The sequence below is a fragment of the Carassius carassius genome, chromosome 6 (genome assembly GCF_963082965.1).
Source record: "Carassius carassius chromosome 6, fCarCar2.1, whole genome shotgun sequence".
NCBI classification, from domain to species: domain Eukaryota; kingdom Metazoa; phylum Chordata; class Actinopteri; order Cypriniformes; family Cyprinidae; genus Carassius; species Carassius carassius.
In genome coordinates this window covers 15,103,329-15,120,319 of record NC_081760.1, presented here as the reverse complement: position 1 = coordinate 15,120,319, position 16,991 = coordinate 15,103,329, and positions in this window count along the sequence as shown.

The window sequence follows — 16,991 nt, the reverse complement described above, 5'->3', positions numbered from 1 at the left end:
TGTGTTGTATAAACTCTTACAGAAGCTGATAGATACACATCATTTACTTAGATCTGTGTAAAGCAGATTAGCAGACTCATTTCTTTAAGCATAATGCTGATACGAACCAAATGTCATCAGATTCAGAGTCACTCTGTCGGTCACTGTTGCTTATTTTCTGCAAGATAATTCAGGATCAGCAGCTTAAGAAAAGTCTGATTTATAATTGAAATTGCTATTGAATGACATAAGGATGGACAGCAATGATGCTTTAAACATTCTAGAGCTTCTTCTAAATGTGAATGTTCACTCAAAATGTTTTTTTCACCCAAATTTAAAGAAAGACGCATTATAAATAAATATTACATTTCAAGATTTGTGACATTTTTATGACGTAGTAGAACAAATATAATCATTATTATTATCATTTGTTGTTAATTAAAATACTGTATAACATAATATATACAGTAATTTCATTTAACAATGGTTAAGAATTATTATTATTTATTATTTTTATTTTTTTTCATATATAATGTTCCAGCAGGTTTGCTTGATAAATTACCAAAGCAGCAGGAGCAAGAGAGTAATTTCTTGACAATTAAAACTGTTACATAGCCCACCCAATCATTCTCAGACTTAATGCTGACAACAATGGAACCAAATGAAAGAGAGCCGTCAGGAGACTTATTTCATTGCACAAAAGAAGACAGTGGTACAAGAGGAATACCAAACCATAGTTTTAAGTGTGAACATATAGCAAAAGTAACAGAAATTCAAAAACAATAGACTTGTGACAAGGCCGCGATCAGATGTGACATGCATGGTTGTTGTCCACACTGGAACTACCTACTGTAGCCAAAGCACAGTAAACTCGTTTAGCCTTTTCCAAGGCCCATATTTACACAATATGGATTTCTGGGTATCCATACTCAGTCAATCATCTCAGATCTAAAATCATTCAAAATGTTTCGGTGTTGCAAGTGACGCAGTACAGTGAGAAGTGCCTGGTTCCTACATTGAAGGTCAGTGGTAGTAAGGATGTGTAGTGCTGAAGGTGTGAGGGATTTGTGGTTTATCAGTGCTGTCATGAATTCACACACCACTGTGTGATTTAATACAAAAACCTTGAAACAGAGTATACACTCTCCTCATTCCCTGCATTGCTGGGCATTTCGTTCAACATAATAATGACTATATACATGAAAATCCTTCAGTGGACGTATTTCAGCCAATCTTAACACTCTTGGCACCAGCGGGGGACTCTGTAGAGACGAGTTGAGCAGTACTCTCCATCATCTAGGAGTGAAACAGGACAGCTGTGACAATTTGTTCACTCAGTGCCAAGAAGTGTCAGAGCATACTGAAGATTATGGAGGACATATACTAAGTACTAGAATATTATACATTTATTGAATTGAATCTAGGGTGTTACGTTTTGAGATGTGCTGTGTATATGTCTTGCTTTGCTGGTCTTTTCTTGCTCGGTCTCTTTTGTCACACCGTTTCTTTCACAGGATTTGATCCTAGTACTAAAGTGATCTCCAGATCTGATTGGTGCTGATGGGACGTAGAGCAGCAATAACAGAATCTGCAGGGAGCTCTGCTCAACCTGTGGTTTCCTGTTGTTCTGTTGCACACGTGCTGATCTGCCTGTTGTGTGCAGCGTGAATTTTGCTTTTGAGTTGACAAGTTGTTGTCAGTCTCATTTCTTTTTTGTCAGGTGTTGTAAATACATGTTCCACACTTTTTTTGGGGGGGAATTTAGTTTTTCCTGTCAGGAGTTTATTTGTTGTTTTTGCCTCTGCTCACCTCTGAATTTTTGCTTTCACTTGTGATTTTTATTAAATGAATGTATAAAGGATCTTTCATTGCCAATTCCAGTTTATGTTGCGGCCTCACCCTAGACGGGGTCATAACAGAACTCATATCTGACTGCAATTTAAAACAATTTTAAACAAACATAGCTAATTTACTTATTTTACAGATATTAAAGACATAAATTTATTCAGAGGGGTGTACTCATTTATGATGTGCATTATGCTGTGTTTGTGTGTAATATATGCTCTTCACTTATCCAGTTTTGTACAATATCGCTGCTATGTTTTGAATATACAGATATATTCCATAATGTACATTCCATTCCATCATATACAGTTTCAGACCTCAAGCATGTTTAACACAGTTTTATCTATATTAAGGTGCTCTAGAAAGCAATGAGGTGTTGGTTGACAGGTCTCTGTAACCTTGTCCTGCTCATATTTCAGTTATGCAGCGCACAATCAATTCATTTAACAAGAGGATCTTAACAGCGACACCTGCTGGCGGTGAATTCAAGTACACACAGAAATTATATTTTTTTTTGTCCGTTTTTTTTTTTACCCCGTTTATTATACACTGTTTAGTTTTGGTCTGATTCATAAATACTATAAACCTGAACGATTTGAATTATGAACAATCAGCAAGGATGGACATTGATATAATTTTTTTTTATATTATTTATTTACAAACATCAGAGATAATAAATAAAAAACTTTATAAAAAACGAGACTTGAGCAGCAGTTGTTGTTGTTGAGTTAAACAGCAGACAGAGAGGTATACGGTTCAACAGCTGAATCATGCTGAGAGCACTCCTGCAATACAAACACACCAGTAAACATTTACTGCCATTTCCTCTGCTCACGCGTGTCTTCATGTGTCAATCACTCATTTATTCACCTGCTTTCCCACACGTCACTCGTCCTTCTTGTTATCAATGAGCTCCTGCGTTTGCTGTGCGAGTTTCCTCTTCATCTCCATCTGCTGTTTCAAAGCTGCTTCAGCTTTCTTACTCTGATAGATTTTTACTCCGGCAAACGCCAAACACAACACAAGCGTCTTCAGTGCCAGGATGTACAGCAGCACCGGCACATTATCCAGAGCCTGAGCACAAAAGATTATGACAATAAGAATAACAAGCAACCCCTTATAATTTAACATACAATCAAAATGATTAGAACTGAATATGCAAATCACAAAGATTTTAAGAAGTTACGTGGTTTTATTTCTCTGTTTGACGCTGTATTGTTAACTAAAAGTAAAAGTATTAAAAATAATTTGTGTTCATTTAAATGAATAAATAAGAGACAAAAAACTGAAACCTAAATGAAAAGTAGAATTGCTAAAAACGAATACTGAAAAATTAGTAGCTAATGATTAAAAATAAGATCTAATTAGAATTACAAAAAGCACATAAAATTACTAAAATTTAAATAACAAATAATTCATAAGTACTATAATAGTATATAAACAATACTAAAATAACACTGGTTTGATGTCCGTGATACCGGATACTGAAAATATCGTTGGGATTACTGTTTGATATTTCAATTATTATTAAACCCGCATTTCATTATCGCAATTTGAAAAAAAAAAAAAAATACTTGTGGTGAATTCTGCTGAGCATTAAGCAAAGTTATTATTCTATCAATATGTAAGGGAGAACCAACTGTCTTCAGAAAAGTTTCCAAGGCATTTGCTTTTCTTCCCACTGTCTTATGTCTAATGAAGTTATGTTTATGAGCCAAAGACTTAAAGGGACTTTATTATAAACACAGCACTGCTTTGTTTCCAAAGGTTACTGGGAAACCACTCTATTTCAGCTGACCTGCTGTCAGTGGATTTACATTTTCATTCAGTCTGACTGCCTTCTCTGTTCAGAACAGTGTCAAAATGTGACCACATTTTAGTTGTACTCCTTAACCAGTGGATGGAAACAAGCTAATGTACATTCTAAAAACTTTGGATAATAAGGTAACCTATGAAGAAATGTTTATGGAGCAAATAAAATGCCTATAATTTATCATTTTGATTCATCCTTTTCTTAAAAATGATATAAAGAATGGAATATGAGGTTTATCATTCAATAAAATGTTATTTGAATATGTAGTGTATGTTAGCAGATAACGTGATAAACTAACAAATCACAATCAAAATAAAGAAATATGAAACACCTTCCTTAACTTCACCCTGCAGGAAGTGACATCATTCAGTGGAGGAAAATGAATAGCTGCACTACAATCAGTGAGTATCAACGGATTTTACTATGTTCATGTACTGTAAGACATAGGCCTATATGTGATAAACTCAGCTGTTTATTAACATTTGGTTAGTTAGAATTTGATTATTTAGACAAACTTTAAATATTTGAGTTGTTTGACCAGGTCATATTTCAGAAAATCAGCCATATAATTTCGGGCAACACAAAGATGATTATTTTCTTTAAAATTTCAAGGTTCTGCATAACAGGAACCAAATATGATCACCGTGGTAAATGTTTGTAAGGCACAGTAATGCAATAACTTGTCAGGACTATAGAAAGAATTACGGTCACTTCGCTGACGGGACTGGCCTGCAAGACCTTCCTCCCCCCACATCCAGCCCAGATTCTGGATTTATGACAGGAGCAGCTGCTCACACACACACACACACACAATCACTGCAGGCTTATTCATTGGCCGCCACAGATTATAATACTTCGGTTTTTAACAAATTTGTTTTTTTTATAATGTAATATCAATATGTTTACAAATATATTTTTTTAACAATATCACGTTTTTGAATATCTACTGTGACAATAACATGTTTTTAGGCATGGACCATAGAGCTACCATGGTACTCTTGTAAGTGGTCCATCATATTTATGTTTAAGTGTGTAATTACATGCATACATATATAATACACACACACACAGGCTTCATAATATAGGTGTGTATGTATTGGGACTCCAGAGTATAATACCATTGTAGTATCATGGCATTGCCATAGTGAAAGCCCCAAAACATAGTATTAATGTAGTAGTGACTGTATCACTAACCATAATTATCAAATATATCGTAATGTTTCATGCGTCTTACCCGCCAGTTGACCATGATGTTGATTTATTTTGTAGAATGAAGGTAAATCTTCTCCGACACTAAACTGAACTCGGGCTTCTAGTAATTCGCCACATGGGTCAGTAAAATGACCTCTGGAGGCGTGTCGAGAACACACAAATCGAATTAACGTGTAGAACGGACATTCTAAAAACAAATCTGAATTCTGAAGTAGGCGGAGTTTATCATTCGATGGCAACGTGTCACTTGGTACATATTACTTTTCTCAGCGCTGTGAAAATGGATCTAACCGTGATCATACAGTCTATAGTCGTGATAAAAGAGATAAATATGTGTATATGTTTATCACGACTAGATAGTAATTTAAATTGAGACAATAGCTGGAATCAAGTGATACTGTTCCTTCTGGGCGCCATTAAAAATGCATAAGATTTGAATTCGGCTTAGTGGGGGGATTTCTTTTATTGTCTATGGGGATTTCGCTTTCTGTGCCATAAAGCGCCCCCTAACAGAACCAACTTTCATACGAAATAACGATTAGCCGAAAAATGCCTCCCAATGGTCGCAGTTCTCCAGATGACCAATCCCGCAACACGCCCAGGTCATGTACAGCCCTCCTTTAAAGGGACAGGCCAGTTCTAGAAAGCATATGAACATTACGGAAGGATTTCTGTTTTAGAATAGGAATACATTTTTAATTAAATTTAGAATAAATGTTTAATTGAACTGATTTTAGAAATCTGTCCTTGAGCGTTATGTGGAATAACTCTAAACTAAAATAAAAATTGAGAAATTATATGTATATTATATCGTTTTATTATATTACATTAAATTATATTATATTACAATAGGCTATAGAATAACAGTGAATATGAATATAAGAAATACATAATGCAATGTATTATATTATATTATATTATATTATATTATATTATATTATATTATATTATATTATATTATATTATATAGTGTAATGGATTATGCACAATGTCCGTTTTAATGTTTTTATTTTTATTATTTATTTATTTGTTTATTTTTGCAGAGCACCCTTTGAGGGTGTAACAAGATTACAATTGGCTGTGAGAGTTCGTGTGTGTGTGTTTATATGTATTTTTATGTAAATATATGGAAAATAGCTGTGGTGAGAGTTTGCATCTCTCTCTCTCTTCCTAACATGTTTTCGCTCATACACAGAAACATGGGTAGCTTTAGATGGTTCGCAATGACCTTTCTTGTTAAATAGTTTTCATGATGTCTGCACTGCACTGCAAGATTTTGAACATGCAAATATTACATTGGGTTTCATGCTGCTGCTGGAGCTCTTACTTTGCCAACACTGTCTCTTCTCTGAACCAGTCATTAAAAATTAATTACTGCAGTGGTTTGTGGGCTTCGGTTTGTGCTCATATGAATGATCATCTTCAGAGTGTTTTGTCTGCAATTTAAGCAGAAAAACTACTGTCAGTTTTATTAGTTTGGAATTTAAGCATGAGCAAAATGAAAACCTGAAGGTGGCGCTAGAGCATAATACATAGTTGTGAACGGTTTAAAGACTTGAGGTTGTAAATATATCCATGCTTGCACACAGTGAAATATTATGTTATATATTGTTATTTACATGTTAATGTGACGTCAAGGATTTAGATGACGAATGCAACTGCACATGTGCACACTCAGCTGGAAACACTGGTCACTTCAGCCCTGAACTCTTTGACCTCTGTGACAGACCCAGAGGACTCTAATGTTTTCACTAGTATGCTTCAAAATGTGAATTTGTTTTACCCAAAGGATGAGGTACTACTCTGCAGCTCTCGTCTGGTTGCCCACTGAAGCTAAGCAGGGTTGAGCCTGTCCGTACCTGGATAGGAGACCTCCTGAGAAAACTAGGTTGCTGCTGGTGGAAGAGGTGTTAGTGAGGCCAGCAGGGGGTGCTCACCCTCTGGTCTGTGTGGGTCCTAGCACCCCAGTGTAGTGATGGGGACACTATACTGTCAAAAAGCCCCATCCTTCGAAAGAGACATTAAACCGTGGTCCTCACTCAAATTTGTCCATTGCCTTCTGATCATCATGGCCTAATCATCCCCATATAATGATTTGCTTAATCACTCTGTCTCTTCTCCACCAGTAAGCTGGTGTGTGGTGGGCGTTCTGGCTGCTGGTGGTGGTGGATGAGGAGATCCCCCTCACAATGTAAAGTGCTTTGAGTGCTTAGAAAGCAAGCGCTAGCCTATATAAATGTAAATGTAATGAGCTGCTGAAAAGCATTGAATTGAAAGTACTGGAGTTACTGAAAGACAAACATTTCTTATTCTGTTGAATAAGACATTATTCAACATATGACATTTTGAAAATTGAAATTGAGGTTTGTTGGGGTGTCTTTTAAATATCTTAAAGGGGAGGTCTAATTTCATGCATTCTTACTTATTCACACTTTTAAAGAGTTGGATTTTTATGCTAAACATGGCCAAAGTTTTTAAAAATGAGTTGGACATATGAAGGAGTATTTCTGTGACAAATATACTCCCTCAGGGTTCGTATACGTTTCTGTAAGTGTTTTTTTTTTTTTTGACATCATAAAAGGTGGAATTCCTTGTATGAGCACTTCTCTCTGAAGAGACTCCATGGTCGCCAAACTATGTTTTCTCACGAAAAACACACAAGAAGTTGAACGGGAAAGACGCGAAAACAGGAGTTGTTTATTTGAAAATAGACATCGGGAAGAAATTAGCGCTGCTGCTGCTGCTGTTTTTCTTCCACTGACTTCAACCAGAGACACTTTATAAGAGACATGCCACTTCCTCAATCCTCAATACAACTATATAAGGAAAACCCGTAATGGCAAAGATGGCGGTTGTGTGCACATGTCCCGCCACTCCCGCTGGAAAGCCAATCATCTGCTTTTAACAGTCAAGCCGGGAAACATTTAAGCCTATCGTCTGGTTCCACTGATGTATGCGCACAGTTGAGGAACCCTTGCGCATGCGTAGTAAAGGTATAACCTGTGGGAAAAGGCGTTTTAAACCTTATTTTGGGGCAAAGTCATCAAAATTTTTCAGCGATTTTTATCATATTTCACTGCTGTTTCTAGACATGCTGTTTTTATGTCCCGGTGACCAGTGAAACTGCAGTTCTGACTCTCTGCCAATTCATTTAGATAGGAGCTGGTCTTGTTATTCTGAAATAGCTGCCCGGAGGCGTTGCCAAGATGGCGGCCGAGTGGCACGACTTGCCTGAAAGGACTTTGCTTCAACTCATGCCTTTGCTATATCATTGGCTGTAGCTCGTCACGACCCCTGACTCCATGTGATGTCGAGTTGGGCAACAGGTCCAGATAGCATTCTAGGTATTTGTTTAGCATCAGTGAGGTGTCATCGATTCGTTGAGTAGATCACATATAAAGATTGCTGAGCACTGATCACGCATTGACCCCCCGCTCACAGCCCGACCAGTCGGTGAGCTCGTTGACTTGCAAATCAGGCTTAAATTCCGGTAGTGTGAACTTGGCTTCATGGAAGTTGCAGGAAGTGCTGCACAGGACTTGCTCGAGGAAGGATTTGTCATTTTGTTTTCAGACCACAAAATCAACAATATCACCAACAAAGTGTGTTTTTGCTTGTGAGGGAAGATAATCTTGTTCAACTTCCCAAAGGACCCAGCGTTAAGGGAACAGTGGATGCAGTTTGTTTTTCCAGGGGGAGTAACAGTGTTGTGCAAGTTTGTTTCGTTTTGTTCGTGCATAACGAATTTGTTATGAACAAATTAAATAAAATTTAGGTCAATAAAGTTTTATTAAAGTCGATGTCACAGCTTGTGTACAGTATATTTTGGGCTTAAAACTGCAGATCAGTCCTGCTATCATGATGATGAGTGGACATAACCTTTGAAATAAGGTTATAAAAAGATTAGAGAAGATTCCAAGGTGCATCAAGTTGTCTATTGTAAAAACTGACATATTCTTCATTGTCTTTTTTTTTTCATTTATTTATTTTTGCTTGCAGAAGCAAAAATGACCTATACTCTTCAAAACAGATTGGATGTGTAAGAGGATGAAATGTCTGAAACTGTCCAGACATAAACAGTGTCTTCGACACTTTACATATTCTTCTAGTGGCTAGAAGGACATCACTTCTGAGAAAAGCCAAAATGAAGTAACGCCAAGAGTTTTCTGAAAGCCATGTGACAAACCCTCAAGCCATTGGGAGAAAATGAGACTAAAGTGGCATAAAAGCAAAACGCTGTCATGCAACCTAATAACCAGGTACAAAATCAGGTATGTTGCATGAACGATGTATAAATAATGTTTATATGCTACCGTTTTTTTAGAACATTATTCAAGACTAGAGAACATTTGATACTATTTATGTTACTTGGATCATTTGTCCAGAAACCTCTGAAAACAATGCCTGTTCATTTGGATGATGTTCAGAGCTTTCTGATGCCTGAATGTTGAACTTAATTAATGAGAAGAATGGGTTTCAGTCAGCCAGTGATCTGCATGTAGAGCAACATTTTTTTTTTTTAAGCAGCATGATGACACAAAGACAACATTTGTGGTATGACCTGAAAATTAAAGCACGTTTGCTGTGCAAAACTTACAAACAGCACACAAAGCACCATTCAAAAACCCAATTTATAAATATTAATTTCAGGTTAAAGATGGATTGATACCAGCCCATGTGAAGATCGATCGAATCTGCATTTTGTATCTTTATAGTAGAGGGAATCAATGCACTCAGATTATCATCCATGGCCTCAAGCGTTCAGCAGCAGGAGTCATGAAGTGAAACACTAATGAATATCAGTAGGAGTGAATGTGGGAGGAAGAGTTTATCTGTCCATCTGAACAAACACACACAAATTGAAAGAGAGAGATGCATGCTCAGCATGATGGGTAAAACAACACTGGATTTCGGGAAACAGATGCCTTTTTCTTTACAAAACACCATCTGCCAGTTTGTGCAGTGGAGCTGTTTTTGTTGTGTCAGGATGAGCAATGGGAGACTGGAGGCCTTCATTTGGACAGGTTCAAACCCAGTGAACATTGCCAATTGGACATCAACTTTCAAGCTCTCTTCCAGCAGCCTAGACAGCATTTTAAGGTTGTTATAAACATTAGGCAGGAACAATATGCTGTATTTTAATAACCAGAAACCATGTGTATTGGGAAAGGCAGTATCTAAATAAATTAGATTGAACTTAATGCGGAAAAGTCCAGATAAAACAGTTTAATATAAGTAAAAATTAACATTTGTGAATATATGTGCTACACATAACTCAGAATCAACCTGCATCAAGTCTCCCTTGCACATCACTTGAGGTGCGAAGCTTTTTTGTTTTTGCCTATGAAGAAAGCTGCCTTGGAAAATGGGCTGTATTTGCAGCTCACTAGCTTTTAGAGCTACAGAATTTGATGGACCATAATGTTTTTTCCCCATGGGATGTATTTTTCTCTGCTGTACTGGTGCAAAAAAAAAAAAAAAACACACAAAAAAAAGCCTCTTCTATGTGTGGAAAATGGAAATGATGGAAATGTTTCTGAAATGATTGATCAATAATTACTTCTAAAACTTGAATGTTCAATTTCAAATAAGTTAAAACTGAAATAAAAATGTAATGAAATGAAATTAATCTCATAATGAATACAATCATGAACAATGAACATTCAAATGTAATGTGAATTGCAAACGTTAGTTGATGTTATTAGACCAATTATGACTGTGATGAGAGATGTTTAAGTTCATACTGAGATCTGAGATTTGAATGCAGAACTTAAAATTTCATACCCAATGTGAGCAGTTTCTGAGAAGTGTTTCTTTTCTGCAGGAATGCTCTGATTAATAGAAAATCTGTTGTTTTCCATTTGTGTTGAGTTTTCATAATGACTGATTTCACACGTGTGGCATTAACCATGAAGGGCCCGGAGGGGCAGCGGTCCCCTGTGATGATCCGTGTTTGTGGAGCATGCTCCCATCTGCACCTGGGCTCTCTTGGGAAGGGTGATTTGAGTCTCAGAATTCCACTGAACCAAAATGGGTTATAATGCCCTGAACATGAACCAATCCAACACTGGAGATGCTGACGTTATCTTGTGTACATGCGTACCACAAACCACTCTTACTGCTCAACTGAACAAAACATAAAATCAGTGCTTTTATAAACAGGGCGTATTCAGTATTGTAAACGCAACAACAACAAAAAGAAAGATTGCATTAGAATGTTTTTTTTTTTTTCTGGCCTACTTCACACCTCTTCAGTTTACCCAGAAACTATGAAATTATTACATTTTCAGATCTTAATTAAAAAAAAATTATATATAAAATTGTTTAAATAAAAAATGTCAATATATTCAATTTAATTAAAAAAAATGTTGAATTGCCATTTTAAGTTTTAATTTTAATAAATATTTTAAATTTGAATATTAACATGAATTAATGCTTTAGATACTGGGAACTAAAAATGAACAGCTAAATGAATTTGACTAAATGTATTAATTAGTGGTGGGCATAGATTAATTTTTTTAATATAGATTAATCTCACTGTGATCTTGAAATTAATCTAGATTAAAATGGCTCATTCGAATTCTGCTGAAGGCATTCAGAATATGTGTGTTACTCAAATACAATTGACAAACAGTAAGTCTTTGAGAAAGGGGTTTATCAAGCTAGGTGGTGCATTAGAAAAGGGGCTCATCTCCTGTTTCCAAAATGCATCACAAAGTGCTTGACACATTGAAATTCCACATTGCACAAGGTGCAAACAACCTTACGCCTGTTTCACACATACTCCGTCTGCAGTGCGTATGCGTTGCATATTTTTTACGCACCCATGTTAACGGATTCCAGTTGCGTTCCAGGATCGTTGCGTCTGCAGAAGTGCAGCGATCGTTTATGTACCAAGTAGCGAACTGTAAACGCGTCCTGTGTGAAAGCACATTGAGTCCGTGCTGCACCACATACATAACGCACACTGACTGCATACGCACTGAAGACGGAGTTTGTGTGAAACAGGCATGAGCAGGGCCGTAGCTGGGGTCAGCGGGGCCCCCGTGAAGCTTGTACCAGTGGGCCCTGTTTGAAATTGTTTAATTTTTATGTTCGTTTATTTTTATTTATTTGTGCTATTTACACAATGTTTAAGTTTTTTTCAAGTTTGTAGGTGTCAAGGTACAGAAACCAAATAATTAAATGTAAAATAGCACTGGATAGTCTTCAATGTAAAAATGAAATATACAATCAAACCTACATTTATTCAGACACCTTCAACATTGCTCACATTTTTACAGTTTTGCTATATACTGTATATCAAAAAATATATCTGGTGTTTGATATATTTTTGGTTTGACTGTTAAAACTACAAAGTAATTCAGTCAAGAGCAGTGAGTGATTTTCATTTTCATTTTCTTGGATTAACATTACAGAAGCCCGTTAACACGTTAACACGTTGTTATTCTCCTCATTATTTACCTATGGCGGCTAATGAACCGGAAGTCTCTCCCATAGGCTTACTTCCGCACTGAAGAAAAAGGTAGATATGTTATGAATTAAAGTCCTGACGTACGTTTTTTTTTTTTCTTGTTGAATATCCGGTTGCATTCAGAAATACATCATGTTACATTAGTAAATTAGGTTGTGAATGATTTTTTCTTATCTTTACTGAAACGATCCTGCTGTGTTCAGCTTACAGCAGCTACTTCAGCGGAGCAACATCTGCTGCAGACAACTGAGACTGATCCTGCAGTCAGTCAATATCCTTCCACTCCAGACAGCTCTAGACTGAAGTGCAGCGCGTTTGCTTTGGTTTAATGATCACCCTTGAGCTCTCAGACACATCCAGCACCAATCTATAGCCTCATTCAGAGGCTGTGAAAGAGGAGGACGAGTTCTGAAGAGATAAGTGAAAGAGAGAGAGACGCAAACACAAATACGGCGGATATATTACAGCTGTGTTCAACTATCAGGTCGCAAGCCTGAAAATGGGTCACAAGTCTGTTGTGATAAAGCTACAGTGATGCTGTTTTGTGATAGTTGTCAGGTGTGCAGTGGAAAATGATCAGAGCGTTCTATTATATTCCATTATTATTATTATTATAGCAATGCTAGTCATCGTTATGACTTTTTGTGGGTTTTACAAATATTTAACCAATGAACAGCATTCAAAAGATTTTGCCGTCTAGATGTAGTTCATATACTGTTTTATACATCCAGTGCATAGTGCTTCCTCTTTTATACCATGAGATTTTGGCCCAATGTATTCAACAACAAAAAAAACTTCATAACCTGTAAGTTGATGAAAATGTAATGCGATGCACTCAGCCTCAGAAGCAGCCGTTTTAATGATGGACAAAACATAAACCTCCGTCATTCAATGGTAAAAAACTTGTAGCTCCATCTGAGCATGATTTTCATAAAATGTTAATGTTATAATGGCACATGCAAGTCTCTGAGCATACAGTATCTTTGTTTTTACATTTCATGAAAGTGGTTTTGGACATACAAGGTTTCCGCCCAATAGCGACATTATGTAAATTAGTTGTTTTATCATCTCCAACAACATAAAGCTACTTATGGCCATGTTTTCTTATCTGGCTTAAGCTCAAGTTTCACATCAAATATGAGTACTACTTTTAGTATGATATCCAGTTTTAAAATGCTATTAAATGCTCAAAACAATGAGTGTTTACATGCATATGAGTATATTTACATATTTCGCCCAAACACATGCTAATATAAAACTGTAACACATACTGCATGTCAGCAGTAAGAATATCATACTGTTCCATTCTTGTGTAAAAGCTGAATTGCATTGCAATATGTAAATTTGTTGTTATTGCATACAGTTTTGCATACTAAGTTTAGAAAGTAGTAAGCAGTATACAATAGTGTGCATATAGGACTTTAGAATTCCATTCTGAACATTAGCAGACTTATACTGTCTCTCTTTAGCATGCAGAGATGCATCTGGTGATGTGAGTCACCATCACTCCTCCTCCTCCTCCTGCTGCTGATGATGATTTTTAAAGGAGTAGTTCATCAAAAATGGAGAATTTGCTGACAATTTCCTCCCCCTCATGTCACGGTGTAGAGGTTGTTTCTTCATCAGATTTGGAGAAATGTAGCATTACATCACTTGCTCACCAATGGTTCCTTTACATCGAATGGGTGCCGTCAGAATGAGAGTCCAAACAGCTGATAAAAACATCACAAGAAAACCAGATTATTCCAATCCATCCATCTTGTGAAGCCAAAATCTGCATGTCTGTAAGAAACATGTGCATCATTAAGATATTTCTGACTTCAAACCGTCACTTCCATCTAAAATGTTAGTCATCTATTGATAATATTGCTTTCCCATGAAGAAACAAACTCATCTAAATTTTCAATGGCTTGAGGCTGAGGACATTTTAGCATTTTGGGTGAACTTTTCCTTTGAACAAGAGCGATGATTTAAAGGAATTGGGAGCCACTAGATGCTGCTCCATCTATGAGGAAGTGTCTTTCCATTACTCATTCTAACAGGTCACGGTTTTCCACTGCAGGAGACTCTCTCGCTCTCTAGGCAGTGTCTTTAAATCATCTTGACCCCATTTTGGGCAACATTAATGACTGTCGTCATATATTTTGAGAAATACATGCTTGCTTCTATATGAAACAGATTATGATGCTGACAGGGGATTTGAAACCAGCTTTGCAGATTACTTTAGAATGGTAAAGGTTGGGATTTGAATACTTTATTCTATAAAAAGCCTTTTAAAATGGCCTGAGATGTGCAATTATTATCCTGACACGGGTTTTGAAGCTACTTTGGTTTGAGATGATGGTGATATGCAGCTGAATATTGCACACTGCAAAACAATACATTTTTTTTTCAATTCCCAAAAGGATGAGCTGATAGAGGGGTCTCTGCGTGATTAAGGTACCACAGATGGGAAACGACTTGAGTCCCTGGAGAGCAACATTAAGCCATAATTACAAAGAGCTCATGTGTGAGAACATTTATGAGAACGAATCAGAGAAAGATAAAGGGCCCTATTTTAACGATCTAAACGCAAAGTGTAAAGCAGACGGCGCAGGTGCACTCAGGGTGTGTCCAAATCCACTTGTGCTATTTAAACGATGGAAAAACGGTCCGTGTGCCGGGGCGCATATTTGGAATGGGTTGTCCCTATTCTCTTAATAAGTAATGGGCGTAACGTTCAATAAACCAACCAGAGTGTCATCTCCCATTCCCTTTAAAGGGATAGTTCACCCAAAAAGGAAAATTATGTCATTAATAACTCACCCTCATGTCGTTCCAAACCCGTAAGACCTCCCTTTATCTTCGGAACACTGTTTAAGATATTTTAGATTTAGTCCGAGAGCTCTCAGTCCCTCCATTGAAACTGTGTGCACAGTATACTGCTTATGTCCAGAAAGGTAATGAAAACATCTTCAAAGTAGTCCATGTGACATAGGGTCAGTTAGAATATTTTGAAACATCGAAAATACATTTTGGTCCAAAAATAACAAAAACTACGACGTTATTCAGCATTGTCTTCTCTTCCATGTCTGTTGTGAGAGAGTTCAAAACAAAGCAGTTTAGTGATATCCGATTCGAGAATGAATCATACGATGTAACCGGATCTTCTTGAACCAGTTCACCAAATCGAACTGAATCGTTTTAAACGGTTCGCGTCTCCAATACGCATTAATCCACAAATAACCTAACCTGTTAACTTTTTTAATGTGCCCCCCCCCCCCCCTTTTTTAAAGCATAAATTTAAGTTATAGCATTTTGTATAAAAACCTTTACCTTTTTATACCTGGAAAATTATTAACATCTTATTTTAAATTTAGGTAAAGTTTGAGCATTTCTGTTCTATGCCATTGTCATTTTTATTATTTTATATTTTATATTATTTCTAAATAACTTTATTTATATTTCAGTTAGTTAACAAGATAATATTCAAATTTTAACTGAAATAAAGTTAATATTTTATTTTATTTCAGTTTTATTTCAATTAATGACAACTATTTTTAATTGATTTAGTTTTAGTTTACAATAACAACATTAATTTGTAACTGTTAAAATTACATTTACAATTAAGATATACACTCACCTAAAGGATTATTAGGAACACCATACTAATATTGTGTTTGACCCCCTTTCGCCTTCAGAATTGCCTTAATTCTACGTGGCATTGATTCAACAAGGCGCTGAAATCATTCTTTAGAAATGTTGGCCCATATTGATAGGATAGCATCTTGCAGTTGATGGTGATTTGTGGGATGCACATCCAGGGCACGAAACTCCCGTTCCACCACATCCCAAAGATGCTCTACTGGGTTGAGATCTGGTGACTGTGGGGGCCATTTTAGTACAGTGAACTCATTGTCATGTTCAAGAAACCAATTTGAAATGATTCGAGCTTTGTGACATGGTGCATTATTCTGCTGGAAGCAGCCATCAGAGGATGGGTACATGGTGGTCATAAAGGGATGGACATGGTCAGAAACAATGCTCAGGTAGGCCGGGGCATTTAAACGATGCCCAATTGGCACTAAGGGGCCTAAAGTGTGCCAAGAAAACATCCCCCACACCATTACACCACCACCACACGCCTGCACAGTGGTAACAAGGCATGATGGATCCATGTTCTCATTCTGTTTACGTCAAATTCTGACTCTACCATCTGAATGTTTCAACAGAAATCATCAGAGACTCATCAGACCAGGCAACATTTTTCCAGTCTTCAATTGTCCAACTTTGGTGAGCTCATGCAAATTGTAGCCTCTTTTTCCTATTTGTAATGGAGATGAGTGGTACCCGGTTGGGTCTTCTGCTGTTGTAGCCCATCCGCCTCAAGGTTTTGCGTGTTGTGGCTTCACAAATGCTTATCTGCATACCTCGGTTGTAACGAGTGGTTATTTCAGTCAAAGTTGCTCTTCTATCAGCTTGAATCAGTCTGCCCATTCTCCTCTGACCTCTAGCATCAACAATGTATTTTCGCCCACAGGACTGCCACATACTGGATGTTTTTCACTTTTCACACCATTCTTTGTAAACCCTAGAAATGGTTGTGCGTGAAAATCCCAGTAACTGAGCAGATTGTGAAATACTCAGACCGGCCCGTCTGACACCAACAACCATGCCATTCTCAAAATT